The sequence below is a fragment of the Malaclemys terrapin genome, chromosome 1 (genome assembly GCF_027887155.1).
Source record: "Malaclemys terrapin pileata isolate rMalTer1 chromosome 1, rMalTer1.hap1, whole genome shotgun sequence".
In the NCBI taxonomy this organism is placed as follows: Eukaryota; Metazoa; Chordata; order Testudines; family Emydidae; genus Malaclemys; species Malaclemys terrapin.
The window spans coordinates 110447086-110461903 of record NC_071505.1 but is presented as its reverse complement, the minus strand read 5'-3'; the positions used below and the strand labels follow the sequence as shown (position 1 = coordinate 110461903).

Sequence of the window (14818 nt, the reverse complement as noted above, 5' to 3'; positions counted from 1 at the left end):
TATGGAGGATTAAACACTTTAAAGGGAAAACACATTACATTAGAAAGAAAGCAACATGGAAAATATTTTCTTCCTTTATTTGCCTGCCAACACCTGAGTTCAGAGCTGATGTTTCACCTGCAACAGTTGATACCATCAGTCCCTCAAGCTGTGTAAGGAATGCAGCTCCCTGCTCTGCTAGAGGGTTAGTGATGGCCACAATATTTGCAAGAGAATACAGAAATGTAAACTCAAATTCTGGCATGAAAACAAGTATAGCAGTCCCCATTTAAGATTAGGCTAGATATTAGGGCAAAGTTCTTAACAGTAGGAGCAACTGGGCAGTGAAATAGCTTCCCCAATGTGATGCACCTTCTCTGCAGAGATTCAAGAACAGGTCAAACAAGAGGAACATGCTGGATGACCTTCAAGTGGTGTTTTCTGACCCTGATCCTATAAGGTGCTCAGGACCTTTAACTCCCACTGAAGTCAGTAGGTGCTGAGGATATTGAACACTTCCCAGAATCTCACAGAATTATACTCCATGTTTCTGTTCACATATCTCAACTGAGTTTTGTTCCGTAATTTGTATTAACTCTGTGAAATAGCAAGGAGTGTACAGTACACAAGGTACTGAGTTTTGCTGTTGTTATATGGCTTCAAGTTCCCCATGAGCGAACAGCCTAGAGAAGCATTTAGAAGCTCAAAACAAAGAGTTACTATCTGTAAGTGTCAGTCAGAGGGATCAGTTGTCTCCCATTTGTTTCCTTTACTAAAACAACTACCAGTAATTCCTGACACATGACTATAGCTACCAATAACCATGAAAAATATTAAGCCACAATCAGTTCTATTTCAATGTAATTTTTCTCTCTCTGTCCTTTAATATCTTTAGAAATAGTTCCATAAACTCCCTGTAATAATAATAATTAATAATAATAGTCACAAAACCTTACTAGCATTAAGAAGGTAATCCCCAAAACACCTCTTTGAAGTATTATCATCCTCATCTTACAGATAAGAAAACTGAGGCACAGAAAGGTTGCGTGACTTGCCTAAGGTCACACAGAAAGCCTGTGGCAGAGCTAGGAATAATGACCTTGATTCAGCAAAGCACTAAAGCATATACTTAAAGTTAAGCATGTACTTAAATGTTTTGCTGAACTGTGGCTAAAATCAAGATCTCCTGTCTTCCATTTCCATCCTTTGGCCACCCAATCATCCTTCCATTGGTTAGGCAATATTCCTGCTTGGACACAAAGCACTCAACCCCACAAGTAATAAAGAAAATACATTGGAATTAAAGCTATAGTTATCTAATCTTACCTAGTTACATACATTTACTGTAACTAGGCAGGCAATTTCCCAAGCAAAGAAAACCTTATTTGCACCACATATTTCATAAGGATTTTAGTATAAACAGAATTTATAGAAAATATCAAAGCACTACAAATAAGGTCTTGTCTACATGCATTTTTTTTTTTTTTTTTTACCAATTTAACTAATTAGTTTGGAAACCTCTACGGTTAAAATCAGTGCAATTTGTGTGAACAATCTTATTCAGTTTAAAATGATCTTGTATTGATTTAGCTTACATTGGTAAGGAGACAACTTAAGCTAAATCAGTAAGAGACACTCTTATGACAGATCTATAGACAAACCTGCACTGAAATAACCAAATCAATTTTAATTCATACCATTACTTATTTCTGTGCAAGTCAATGTGTGGACACTCTTATTTCAGAGCAAAAGTACCCTATTTAGAGCTGACAAAATTGAAACAGGACACTTTTATTCCACAGAGTGTTCATACATAGATTTGCACCAAAATGACTTATAGTGTGAATTAAAACTGATAAGGTTATTTTGGTACTAATTTATGTATAGACAAACCCTTAAACTGAAATAAGTTTATTTCACACAATTGGGTTTCACTGATTTAATTCAATCAGTTTCTAAACTGATTTATTTAAATCGGTACATTTTTGTCATGCAGACAAGACCTAACATTAAGGCGTATGGGCATGGGTACAGACACCTGAATTCACTCTCACGAAAAGGCACCTCTGCACACAAGTACCTGCTATTTCACATGTAAGGTTTTTGCCGTGGCAACTGGTACACCCTTCTCTGAAGTTCAGACTCTAAACTTCTGTTCTTCGAGACACAAAAGAAAGGAAAATTCAAAGCTAAATTAAAAAAATTACTAAAAATGCCAGTGCACTTCCCCCCATATTTCTTCCTTCTCAATGTCTGTCAGATCCAGTTTGCTCAGTTTTCTAGTCAAAAGAGATTTTTTTTTAACTGCCAGAGCTGTAAATACACTCAGAAGCTCAACATCTAGCTCTTCTCCCATCAGCATGAGGTGTGAACTGCTAGCTTTGCGGGTGTTGCAGGAACCATAATAGAATGCAGCTCACTCCCCTCACAGCTGTGTTGGATCTGCAGGGCTAAGAGGAACGAAAATTTGTTTTACACCAGTGAACTCAGCAGATATGATAACGTTCTGGCAGAACTGCTCATCTAACCATAGGGACACTTTAAGGATGCAGTTATTATTCCGCACTGGGGCCAGACTCTCAAAAGACCTCAGGCTCTTGTTTAGGCACCAAGATAAGTGGACAAATTTTCCAAACAGCTCTGCACATAGGGGTCCCAAGCAATTTTTAAAATCAGACGATAATTGCCATAACAGGAATTTCCAGGTACGGACCCCTTTGGAAAATTTAGCCTAAACGGATATCTAAGTGAGAACTGAACTGTTTGGAAAATCTGGCCTAGCCTGTGGACGCTGAGCACTTGAAAATATGATCTATAGTGCCTACATTTTGCAGCCCATGAGTACTGATCTAAAATACTTGCCATTCCTTTACTAGGTGCAATGATGTTGGAAAAGGATGTTTAGATTTCTATTATTTGTTGGTCCAAAATTAATCTTGGTTATGTTCATACCTCAAATGTCACCACACTGTCATACTCATGCTTGGGGAAGAAAAGAAAGTGTTATTGAGTAATTCTTATTCACAATGAAATGGAAATGTGTGTGTTGGGAGTACAATGACGATATCATTAGACTTCCTAGTTCGTGACACTCAAGTTACAGTTGTGCTGGCAGTCTCAGCTACGAGATACAAGGTGAGATCTTCAGTTTGTGTAAATAATCATAGCTCCACTGAATATGCTTATTTACACCAGTGGAGGATCTGACCCTGTGTATCTAGCGGTAAGAGCAGGGGCCTTTGAGCCAAGCCCTTAGATTTTATTCCTAGCACGTCTTCTGATATGCTGTGGGATTTTGGGACGCACTAGTTCATAGAGACTCTGATTCAGTTTCTCCATCTGCCAAATGGAGATATCTATTTCAACAGTGGTGTTACAATAGTTTATAAAATGTTTCAAGATCCTTATATGAAAAAAATTATATAAATGTAATCTATTATTATTATTAATTCCCTATTCAGAATTATGTCTAGGCAGAAAATTATCAAACACAAGGGATTAACTTGTGGGAGATAATTTTTTCCACAAACTTAATAAAACTGTTTATTATGACCTTTAACTTAGAAGAAAAGCAAACACCCCCACAAAAATTTAGTGGGTAACAACTCAAATAAGGATTAAAAAAAAAAAAAAATCTTGGAAGGCAGTTATTTCAGAATGTCATCCAAAAGGTCATTGACAATATTGAAGATTTCTTCCATGATTATCTTGTACACTTCTGTTCTTCTTGGTTAATGAAATATTAAATATGATGGATGGAAAGGGACAGGGGAAGTTCTGTGGGTGGAATGACTATTCATCTGGAATGCAAGCTGGCTTTGTTGACCAAATAAAGATTAATGTTCTTCCATTGGAATAAAGGGTTCTCCCATGAAAATAAAGTAGGTTTGAGGCAGGAGATAAGTGGTGGGGAGGGGTCATTTGTTGGCAGAGGCAGGGAGAGATGCTTACTGTTGTGCAGGAGGGTTGCATTTCATAATGTGTGTGTACGTGCATGTGGTTTGTGTGACAGTGTAGTCCAGAACAAGCCTGTGCCTGTGTCAGTGGATGAGTTTGTGCTTTGGATTGTATGCTGGAGAATGAAAGAATTCCTATGTAGGGATATATTCTCTTATATTACTACAGCTAGTAGAGATTTTTCTTTCCTTAGGTTGCAGCCTGTTTTTTAGAATGGAAAGTCCTTTAGTCTCTCTCTGATGCTACCTGTGTGTGGTTCAGCTGGCAAGCATTGTACCTTTTGTTTGCACCCAGAGATTCCTTACATGGGAAGTAATGTACCTATTGGTTAGAGGGGAGACTGGCAGTCAAGAGTCCTAGGTTCTATTCCCAATGGCATTGTCTTGCTCTTTGACCTTGGACAAATTGGTTAGTTTCTCTGTGCCTCATTTCCCCCATAACACTTACCAAGCTTTGTAAACATTTTTACGTCCTTGGGGACTAGCACTGTATAAGTACACAGTACTAACATGGTTATTTATTATTACATGGAAATATTTGAGAACTGTGGCAGTGTGTGTTCGAGACCATCTTCTAGGGGAAGCATATGTGGGATGTGATTGAGAATATATTTGTGTATTGCACATAATAATCATGTTATATTTTCATTTATGTGATGCTCCTTGCAGGGAGCTCTCTGGACATTTAACAAAATGTAACTAAAACCACATAGTCTTAAACATAAAGAGAGAGACAGTGTGTGTTTCATGCAAAGGTTAAACAAAAAAATCTGTTTAATATCACTTTGGGGATTAGAGAAGTTAGGGTAAAACAAATATCCAGAACAAAGTCTGAGCAGTTGCTTCCAGGAAAGCACGTTTATGTGTGTGCGCCTGCACATCTGCATATTCAATATGTCTTGCTGGGAAAACCAGGGGAAAACAGGAAGCTGGGCATTTTCAGTGCGGGGATTAGATGGAAACATGTGACCTAATCTAAGTAAAATACAGTTTGGTTGCCAACTGACTTGCTAAAATGCCATTGCTCTCTAGTCTCCATTGAAACAGAGGGGGGGGGGTTGACCTTATGGTTAAAACACTGGATGGGGAACTAGGAGATCTGTGCTATAGGCCTTCCCTGCCAGAGACTAAGCATGTGACTTTTGGAAAGTCACTTACACCCAGATCTTCCACGGTATTTAAGATCCTAACTCATATTCATTTCAGTAGAAGTTTGGTACATCAATACCTGTGAGGATCTGGGCATTAGGCTAAAATGTTCAAAAATATCTAGTGATTTCAAGTGTCTATATTTTTGGGTGTCCAGCTGGAGACAACTCGGGCCTGATTTTCAGAGGTGCTGGATACCCAGAACTCCATATGAAGTCAACCTGCACGTGCTCAACACTTCTCAAAATCAGGCCCTTAAACTCTCTGTGCCTCCCTTTCACCATAGGTAAACAGGGATAATACTAAGCTGATTAGCCAGGGGTACTGTGAGGCTTGAAGCACTAATGGTTGTAAAGAGCTTTGAAATGCTCAGATGAAAGGTGCTAGAAACATGCAAAGGATTATTATTAGTCTCACGTACCCATAGTCATTCCACAAATATTTTCACAAGTTTCAGTGTGTCTAAAGAGTGTGATTGTGTTTTCTGCTTCAGGGTATTAAGGAATAATCTTAGTAGTAGTAGAGAACATTCATTGCTTCCAGGAAGACCAGGATGAACATACACTGGGGTGTGCTGGCAAAAGGGGTTGAACACCACTGCTAACAAGGCTAGGAAGAAATGGAAGCGCTCACGGGTGAAAGAGTGGAAAGAAATCTGCTTTTTCACACAAATCAGTCATTTTGCAGACAAAGAAACTGAACTGAAACAAATATTTGTAGCCTGCCCTTCCCTTCACACACACATTTTGGGAGTTGGGAGTGGTGGGGATTGAAGGAAACTGTGCTCTCATTTTACACGAAAATGGCTTGTCCTATGGAAAAGCATGATCTAACATAAAATGAATGCACTGTAAACAGAAGAGTATTTTGCATACACCTACATCTTCAAACAGCATGTCTAAGACTTCTGATGTACAAAGATAAGCAGCATGTTTCAGGCTATTCTACGGCTCAAAGCCAAGCACCAAGATTGCTCCAGGTACCACAGAATCGAAGCATCAGGGAATACAGTTTCTGAATGGCACTTATCTCTGTTGCAGGGCCTCTCAGGAATTGCAGTGATGAATTTCTGATAGCCTGGCAGATTTGACACCAGGAGCCTCTGGATTAACTATTGCTTTTATGAACAAGGTGTCAAACCACGCTTCCCCTAGCCAATGCTAATATAAACCCCATGGTCAGTTTAAGACAGCATTTTGTATATTTTACTTGGAGTTTGTATTTGCTCTTCCTTCACACTGGGCTTGAATTGTGACTGATTTTCACAGTAAGTTCCCAGAGTAGTACTGCCCTATTTTTCAGCTTTCCTCTGAGACGTGGTATGGAGCCAATATTTATTGGGCAGGAGACATAACTTCATGAAATTCCAGTGAACTGCCAATTTTAGAATGTGATTTACTATTGGGAAATGTACTGATGGCTCTGTTCCAGAGAGGGAGTAGTTAATAGTTAAAATTAACTACTGCATGTAGTCCAGGGACAGGAAAATACCACACATTAAAAACTCTAGAGTTAAATGTAATCCTTCCATGGGCCAGCCTCACTCTTGCTAATGTGTGAATTATCCCTTCCTGTACCAGTGTGGTCCCATGTGCACCAGGAAGGATTCACCTGGGGAAGGGTGGATATTGGTATTAGTGCATGCACTCCCTTGAGTTCTGCCAGAGGGGAGCAACTTTAAATTCTACTGATAGCTGGACCACCCATGCCCCCAACCCAGCTGGTACTGCCCAATATTGGGGCTGCTCCAGCTGCAGGCAAGTTCTCTGGCAGAGGGGAAGTGGAGGACACTTTGCTTTGCCACAACCCCCTCCTCCGATGGCTTGCCAATACTGGTGACCAGGGGCTTGGCTGGGCATTTGCACTGGCATGGACTGAATCTACTGGAGTTACATCAGAGCTGGGTTTGGCCCTTTATTGTAACATTCTGAACTAGATGGCGGTGGCAGCCCATCCCAGAAGGGGCAGATTGTATAGTCATGTAATGGTCTGTTCAATGTGTGTTGTGTGTCCCCTCGAGTGACTGGTCCACAGAAGATATAAATCTGCTACAACTACAGGAGCTACTCTTTTAGCTCAAGTAGCAGAAGCTTATGCTTTAGCAATGGAGGTCTTGGATTCAATCCTCCTTGAAGTTGATTACTACACGTCCATTCTGTTTACTCTTCAAGACATTGCCATTAATACTTACCACATCAGTCATTTTCCCCTTCTTTAGCCTTTTTTGGTACCAAGAATGAAAGAAAGATACAGCCACAACCCTTTCGTGGCTTCTACTACAATTAATTATCAGTGTTGCAGTTTGGGATTGCATACTCCATTTTAGAATTTTCCCTCTAATATTAACATATTAAGCCTCATAAGTCCCCTTTTACACATGGGGAAAATAACACACAAGAAGTGAAGTGACTTGCGTATGCCCATGGCCCAAGTCTCCTAGAGCCCAGTCCCTTGCTCTAACCACTATACCATCCTCTCACACAGTAACAGACAAGCAGCACATCTCCTGTGTACCATGGCATTTAATTGTAATTTCCTGGATCATATATTTTTGTTCATCACACTGTCCTGTCTTTTTATTTATATGTGGCTTGATCCCTGTATATTACTGCAGCATTAGTCACATACCAACATGGTGGCAATGTAACTCCTGGCTCTCAGTCCTGTATCTCCTGGAAGTATTGGGATTTTTTTTTTCAAGGTCACTTATTAACAACAAACCTTGTCCCCGACTGCCTTCAAAAAAGCCCCAAATTTAAACCTGGTGTTTGCACTGAGATATCAGGTCTGAATTTTGCCCCAAAACCTTATTGTACATCCACAGTGAACTGTATGTTGAAAGATTCTATCAACACTGAAACAGGTCGATAAATGGCAAATCACGATTACTTCATTCGGACAGACTTGAGAAAATGTAATATAGAGAATATTAATTTTTAGCCCCTTAACATATCATAACTGTATTATCTGTATTACACTTACACACACACACACAAAATCTGTAGGTTTTCTTTCAGGAAGTCTTCAATGTGATCTGATATTTAGAACAAAAGTCTGCAAGAGAAGAGGAACATTATGTTTTAATCCCAAAAAACCACTGTCTGATTATATATTTTTATTATAATAGCTGGCCAGGAAAAGGATCAAGTGGGATGATGCACAATGCAGATTCCAAAAGTAATCCACCCATCTGACAGATCCTGCTCTGATGTATATGCAGTACATAATCACCCTGGTTGCATTCATGGGCACAGATCTCTATTAATCCTAGAGACCTCTGCCATGGAATTATTTATTACAGTACAGAGGTATTATACAGAATCATTTGTGTTGAACATTTAAGAGATGAAAGTAAAGGAACCCCCACCTTAACCAGCTGCAGTTCCTCTACCACCTTATTAACTGTAGGAAAATTCTTCAGTACACCTGGGTGCTAGAACTAAGGGCAGCAGGGGTGCTGCCACACCCCCTGGCTTGAAGTGGTTTCCATCATATACAGGGTTTACAGTTTGGTTTAATAGCTCTCAGCACCCCTGTCAGTATGGATGGGGTCAACTTAGCCTGTGAAATGGAAGAGTAGCAAATGGTCTCCAAGACACACCCTCCAGAAAATACCAGTGCCATGAAACGTCAGTGCCTTCTCTTTGCTAGTTCATGTCAGGAATTGGTGATTAGAACAACTTTGGCTGTAACTGTCATAGTGCTACAAGAGCATTGTGGCCTGGTCTACTTGGGAAAACTACCCCAAAAATTCATTTTAAAACTAGTTTAACTAAACCAACTTTAAAACCACTTGCAGCCATAGCATAGACTAGACTCCAGGTGAAACCTGCTGAAGGAAGTTCTGAAATTGGTTTGCTAAAGACAGCTCAGGCCACCTGGAGTGCGGTCTATGCTACAATTCCAGCCAGCTTTAAATTTGGTTTATCTGGTTTTTCAAGCCAATTAAAATTGAGGGAAATTTCCTCAGTATACACTGGGCCTTGCAGAAATGTCCCACGCTTAGAGAACAAATATCCATGGGGGGAAATCTCAAGAGATAGAAAAGTTAAAGTTAACATCAACTAATCACAGAAACTCAGCTAAACTCCTACATCTGTGTGTGTGCGTGCGCGCGCACGTGGGCAGCGGGTGAACCCCTGCTTTGGGAGGCAAGCCCATCGGCCCTGCCCCCCTGTCCAAGGCCCTGCCGGAGCCCCAAACCACTCCCAGAAAAGGAGAAGCCCTGACTCTGAGGGGCCCCTGCGACTGGAGGAGGCCTGGCCCACCCACCCCAGCCACATCGGGCTGAGCAGCTGCCGCCACCCTCCCGCCGCGCTGTACTGAGTCGAGCCGCCGGCCTTCCCCAGCACCGGTCAAGTCCGAGCTGAGCTGCTGACCTCCCCCAGTGCCAGGCCGAGCCGCCGACCCCTCCCATCCCCCGGACCCCAAGTGCCTGCCGGGCTGAGCTGCCAGCCCCCCTGCCACAGTCAGGACAGGCCAAGCTGCCGTCCCCCTAACACCAGCTTGTCCTGCCCCTGAAGGTCCTGCTCCCCTGCTGAGCCGCAGGCCCCAGTGCCCGGCTGAGTCTGCTCAGTCCACCAGCCCTCCGCATCCCTTCTCACTCCTCCATCCCTAGGAGGAGGGACACGGCGAGAAGCGAGGACAGGAGAGGGTGTGGAGTGGAGAAGCTGGTGGGGGTCTTGGGGAAGGGCCGGGGCCACTGCGGCCCAGGTGTCCCTGGCCTATTATACCCACCACAGAGAGAGAGAGTGTGAGTGAGTGAGTGTGTGTGAGAGAGAGAGAGACTCCTGCAGGTTTCTCTGCTCTTTTGGGGAAAGCTGCTGGCCCTTTGAATCAAATGACTGCCCTTCAATAGTTGGGGCTTGGTGACTGAAGGGAAGAGGAAAGGAAAAACTGAATGTTAGAAGAGAAGCAAGGAAGATGGAAACATCATTATAGGGAGCTGGGTCAGAGGGAATGGAGCTTATCAGGAAGTTAGTTTAGGGGCTGGATTAGTGTCAGCTAGGTGGGGTGGGGAATACATTGCTTTAGGAGCTGGATTAGGGTTCAATGGGAGTGATAGAGAGCAAAAGGAAGAAAAGGGTTTGCAGAACATTATTGTTTTAATAGCTGCCAATAGTTTAATAGGTGCCATCATTCCCTTGGAATCACAGCAGCCACCATGCACTGGCAAGAGAGCTAGTATCAATTGGGAAATTTCTGTGGCTAAATTCAGGATGATTTTTTCCATATCCCTGGTTGGAGCTCTATCACTTGGAGTGAAAGCAGGGAAAGAGCACAGGGATATGTAGTGGGACACATTTCCTCCCATCAATAAGGGGTCAAAGAGCTCCTCTGGGCACAATCAGCCCAACCTGGCATACCTATGAGGCCTGTCAAATCTGGAAAGGGAGTCTCCTTAGAAAGGAGGATCCAAGCCTGGGGCAGGATGGCATTCAGAGGGAAGCAGAGCCAGAGCTCTCTAGCCCCATAGAATAGGGGCTGCTTACCCACAAAGCTGCTGAAAAGCATCTGCCACCTGAACCCTCTGAAGATGTAGAGGGAGACCTTCTTCCCTTTGTTTCCCCTTTTGTTTGCAGGGTGCCCAGCCTGGGTCCTATTGGACACAAGAGAGTGAGTGGCCCAAACTCCCTTCACGGACACTACTGACCTCTTATCTTTTGGGGAACCGCTGGGGGAGTCCAGATTGTTTTATGGAGCATTATTTAGTTTGCCCTTACCTTTTTTTTGGACTGCTTAATGCCTAATAAAGGGTTGCTTTCCTCTCCCCCAGGACTTTGGTCAGAGAATCACACTCTGCACCTTAAACTGGCTCTACAGAGACACATGAGGCTAGAGAAGGATGTCTGTGATGAGAGGCACCCACCTTCACCCCCAAAGGGATACCCTAAGAGTACAACCTATGACCAGACCTTTATTCACTATCTTTACTATATGCTTCATTTGAACCATGCCTGAAGGAGAGAGAGAGAATATTGTACTATGAATTAAGAGGCAAGGGAAACAAATAGGGACAGGCTAAGACAAGAACTGCAGAAAAGTCCATGGATATCATGACCACACATGTGATATAAGATATGGAATACATGACAGTGCAGTTTTATCAGCATGAATAACTCACAAGTGCTGAAGCCACAATCCAGTTATACAGATCACCCTGAACAACTGCCAATAAAAACTGTCCAGCCTGCACCAGTGTAATTTGGGGGTATCGGGAGGTGGGGGGGAAATGAAACATTTATCCGTTAAGTCCTTTCAAAAAGAGATAGTGACTGTTTGGAGTTGTTCAAGGGTTTGGAATGTTAAAAATAGTTCCAGGGGATAGATCAGCAGTCAGAGTGCCTATGAGGTTTTTGATAAATGCAGTTTATCAGGAGATGGTGCTAGCCATCTATGTGGTAAAAACATTTGTACCACATGAGGTCAGGACAAACATGGCATGAATGTCTTTATTTCTGCAACTAGGGGTTAAACAGAGGAAACCATGTGATAAATTGCATTTATTGTGCATTTTGACCATTCCACTTGCATACTGATATTTTAAAACTCTGAGTGGTTCCAAACAGCCATCCTTTAGATAAAATAAAAACCTACTATAAAAATGTTTTCTTTTCCCCCCTACTAAAACATGGTGGATCAGGGATTAAATTTTACAACCAGTCCAAGGCCCAGAATTAGTCAATTTTAGACCCGTGAGAGACTTAAAAGGTTTGATACCCTGTGGACAACCAGGATTTAAAGATTCTTGCTGCATGCCATGGGAGAAAGAGATTTCAGGCTCTCCAAGAATATGCATCATCTGTTTGTAGCCTTTGTTAGTCACAGATGGCCTATATTAAAATCATGACACCCCAATACCAGATAGAAATACTGTTTTAAGTAATTTTTTAGGCCTTCAATGGTCGTTTTTTCTACCACTCTAATTTGTAAGGTAGAGGAATTGAAAAATAGTAATTAAAATACACAAAAACATTTATAGGATAGTTTTTTTTCTGTAACAAGTGTGGCATATACGGAATACACTATAATATAAAGATATAAAAGTTACATGGACATTCGTTCAGGATGACACATAACTCACTTGTAGCTTTGCCACTTATGTAAGGCAACTATCCCAACATTCCGTAATGTCACCATTCCATGTTCTGTTTCTCTCATCTTTTGCCCAATGTGCATAGAGCTCAATCCTGCAGACATCTCATACAAGTTGTTTCTCTGACTTTAATAAAACAATTCTTATAAATAAGGGTTGCATGATTGGGCCCATATAGTATATACCATGATATGCACTTGGAATGGTTAATGTATCAGGACTCCCATTACAATCCATTTTAATTTGCTCCCAACTTTATGTAAAATCTCTTTTATCGGCTGAGGTTTTCTGATTGCTCTAAACAGAAAAGTGGATTATATTTATTTAGAGTAAAATCTATTCACATAGGATATTTAATATTAGGGAGAGGGTAGAAAATAGTCTTTCCTGTGTAAAATAGATAAAACCTAAGGACCTGATCCTGCTGACGGATCCACACAGGAAATAGCCACAAGGAGCCCAGTTGACTTCAGTGGGGCTGCACATTCATGTTACGGTCCCCCCAGGATGAGCATATTGTAGAATGAGGGCCTAAGATTTTTTCCCCCAACTAATAACTACAAAAATGGGTTAAATTTTACAAGTTTAGATCCCAAACACCCAGTAAAATCTGCTATAACAGACTTCATATGGCCATGCAGAAACCCACTCAAGTTAATATAGGAAATCATGTAAGTGGATAAGAATGCAGGATCAGGGCCCATATATTTCCTGGTGACTATTCATCACCAAGAACTAGTTTCCTAGCAAACATGCAGAAAGAATAATTATTATTATAATTAATATTTTTAAAAATGGCTTAACACATGTGCAGTGCAAAATGTCCTCTGAATTTAGAGTGAATATGCTATCAATAAACTACAGAATAATGTATTATTTATAATATCAATAGGAGTATGGGTGTTTTGCAGCTATTTCATTGTTATTTAATAGTCAAGCCTGGAACTGCACAAATCAAGAGAGAGATTAGCTTTATAATCTCCCCTTTTACCTAAAACAAAAAGTCCCAAGGGAAACAGATATAAAACTGTAACGTTCAATTTATGGCTGTGAACACAAATCAGGAAATGCATCAATGATGGTTCTCATAGTAATCTTAATTTATGACTGCAAATTGTCTATGCTAGGTGAAATAACCATTGGTGAAATGGTTTTCACCAATTATCTCCCCAGAATCAGTACTGAGAACAGTTTAAATTCCTTTTTTTACACTGGAGACACTGACAAAATAATTAAAACTAGTGCTATCAATTCAGCCAGGCTCATAGGAGCTTCTTGGCTCTATGAGCTAAGATGTGAAAAAATTATCTAAATTAATCTAGGCTCCAATAATCAGATCAGTTTTATTAGTGTTTTAGTTAAATGTGCTAAAAAGTAAGTTACCAAAACAGTGTTAAAAATGAGTCCTAAGGCTTTCCCTTGACCCACTGGGAATTTTGTTGTACTTTTCCAATAGAAAAAGGCAATATTGTTTTCTGAAATTGTTTTGAAAAAAGTTTTATCTGGCTTATACGAGCACTTAAGCTGTTTTTAACGTAAGTGCAGCTGCACCCATGTTAACTGTTTACTAATGCACAAAAGTCTGTTAAGACCGGGCAAATACAAGTCTCGAGCACTCTTTCTTGAAATGCCTTTTAATGACCTCTGCCTGGTCTACATTAGCACTTACACCACTTTCAATATTTGTTCACATGCCCCATTGCTGAAAACAAATTTCTGTCCTTGTTTCACTTCCTAGTGTGGAGCCAATGTACTAGCCAGCCTTGTGGTTTAATGTCACCTTGATATACAATTAACCAAATCTCTCAGCTCACATATTCCTATGCAGCTTCATGGGAAATTAGGCCTAGACAAGGGTGAAAAGGGTTTTTTTTAAAGGCCATGTTAGCTAGCACCTCCCCTAACAACTCTAGCGCAGACAGGGCAGGCTGTGCTTCAGCACGTGCTTGCTGGTCGAGTTGAAACCCAGAGGCCCAGGCCTGTTAAGACACAAGCTGCCCTGCCTACACCAGGGCTCTAGTTCTCCCAAATCGAGACAAAGCCAGGGCGGCTGGGGCCCTTACAGCTGAGCTGAAGTTGCCCAGACATATGGCTACGGCGTTTCCTTGCTGGGGGGGGGGGGGGGGGGTGTTGGAAGCTGTGACCTTAACCTGCCAGCAGCCGGGAGCGAGGAGTGGCAGTGTTGGGGGCGGGGGGGTGACACGCTGCCCTGCAGCGTGAGAGACGGAGGGGCTCTCCGGGGGTTCTGGGGACACTTGCGGGCAGAGACCAGCGTTGAGGCAGGGGCAGCGCATGGCTCTTTCGGTGACCGTGTCCAGGCCCCTAGTCTGGGTCCCGGGGGTGCTGCTGGGCCGGACGGGAGCGGGGGCTTGGGCTGCGGCCCGGTGGGGGATGGTTCCGCCGGGAGAGGAAGAGGCGCCAGGTCTAGGTTGGCTGTGGGGGAAGGGAGTTCCCGGCCGGGAGTTCCCGGGGAGGCGGCAGGGGCGGCGCGGAAGGGGTTAATCCGCGAGCGCAGAGAATGGGCCGCGCTGTTTCCAGGGTGACGGCTCGGAGTGTTCCGGATCGTACCATTGTGCTGGGGGGGAGGAGAAGGCTTCAGCCGTCGCCAGACCCAGCCCAGCGCCGCCTCCTTCTCTCC

At 42.3% G+C, this 14818-nt stretch overlaps 1 protein-coding gene across 3 annotated transcripts in view; it reads right to left on the bottom strand.

Annotated features, from left to right (window-relative positions):
* WNT5B (Wnt family member 5B) overlaps window positions 1–14818 on the bottom strand; it is a 98416-nt gene that overhangs the window by 28104 nt on the left and 55494 nt on the right. The window contains exons 1-2 of one of the 3 annotated variants that reach the window (XM_054035259.1): window positions 14749–14812; window positions 8067–8138 (exon numbers count right to left, since the gene is read on the bottom strand). The exons of 1 other annotated variant lie outside the window; for it this stretch is intronic. The gene's annotated coding sequence lies outside the window, so the exon portion shown is untranslated. Of the gene's footprint in view, window positions 1–8066; window positions 8139–14748; window positions 14813–14818 lie in introns of those variants that run through there. One more of the 3 variants, XM_054035267.1, reaches the window with a different exon arrangement.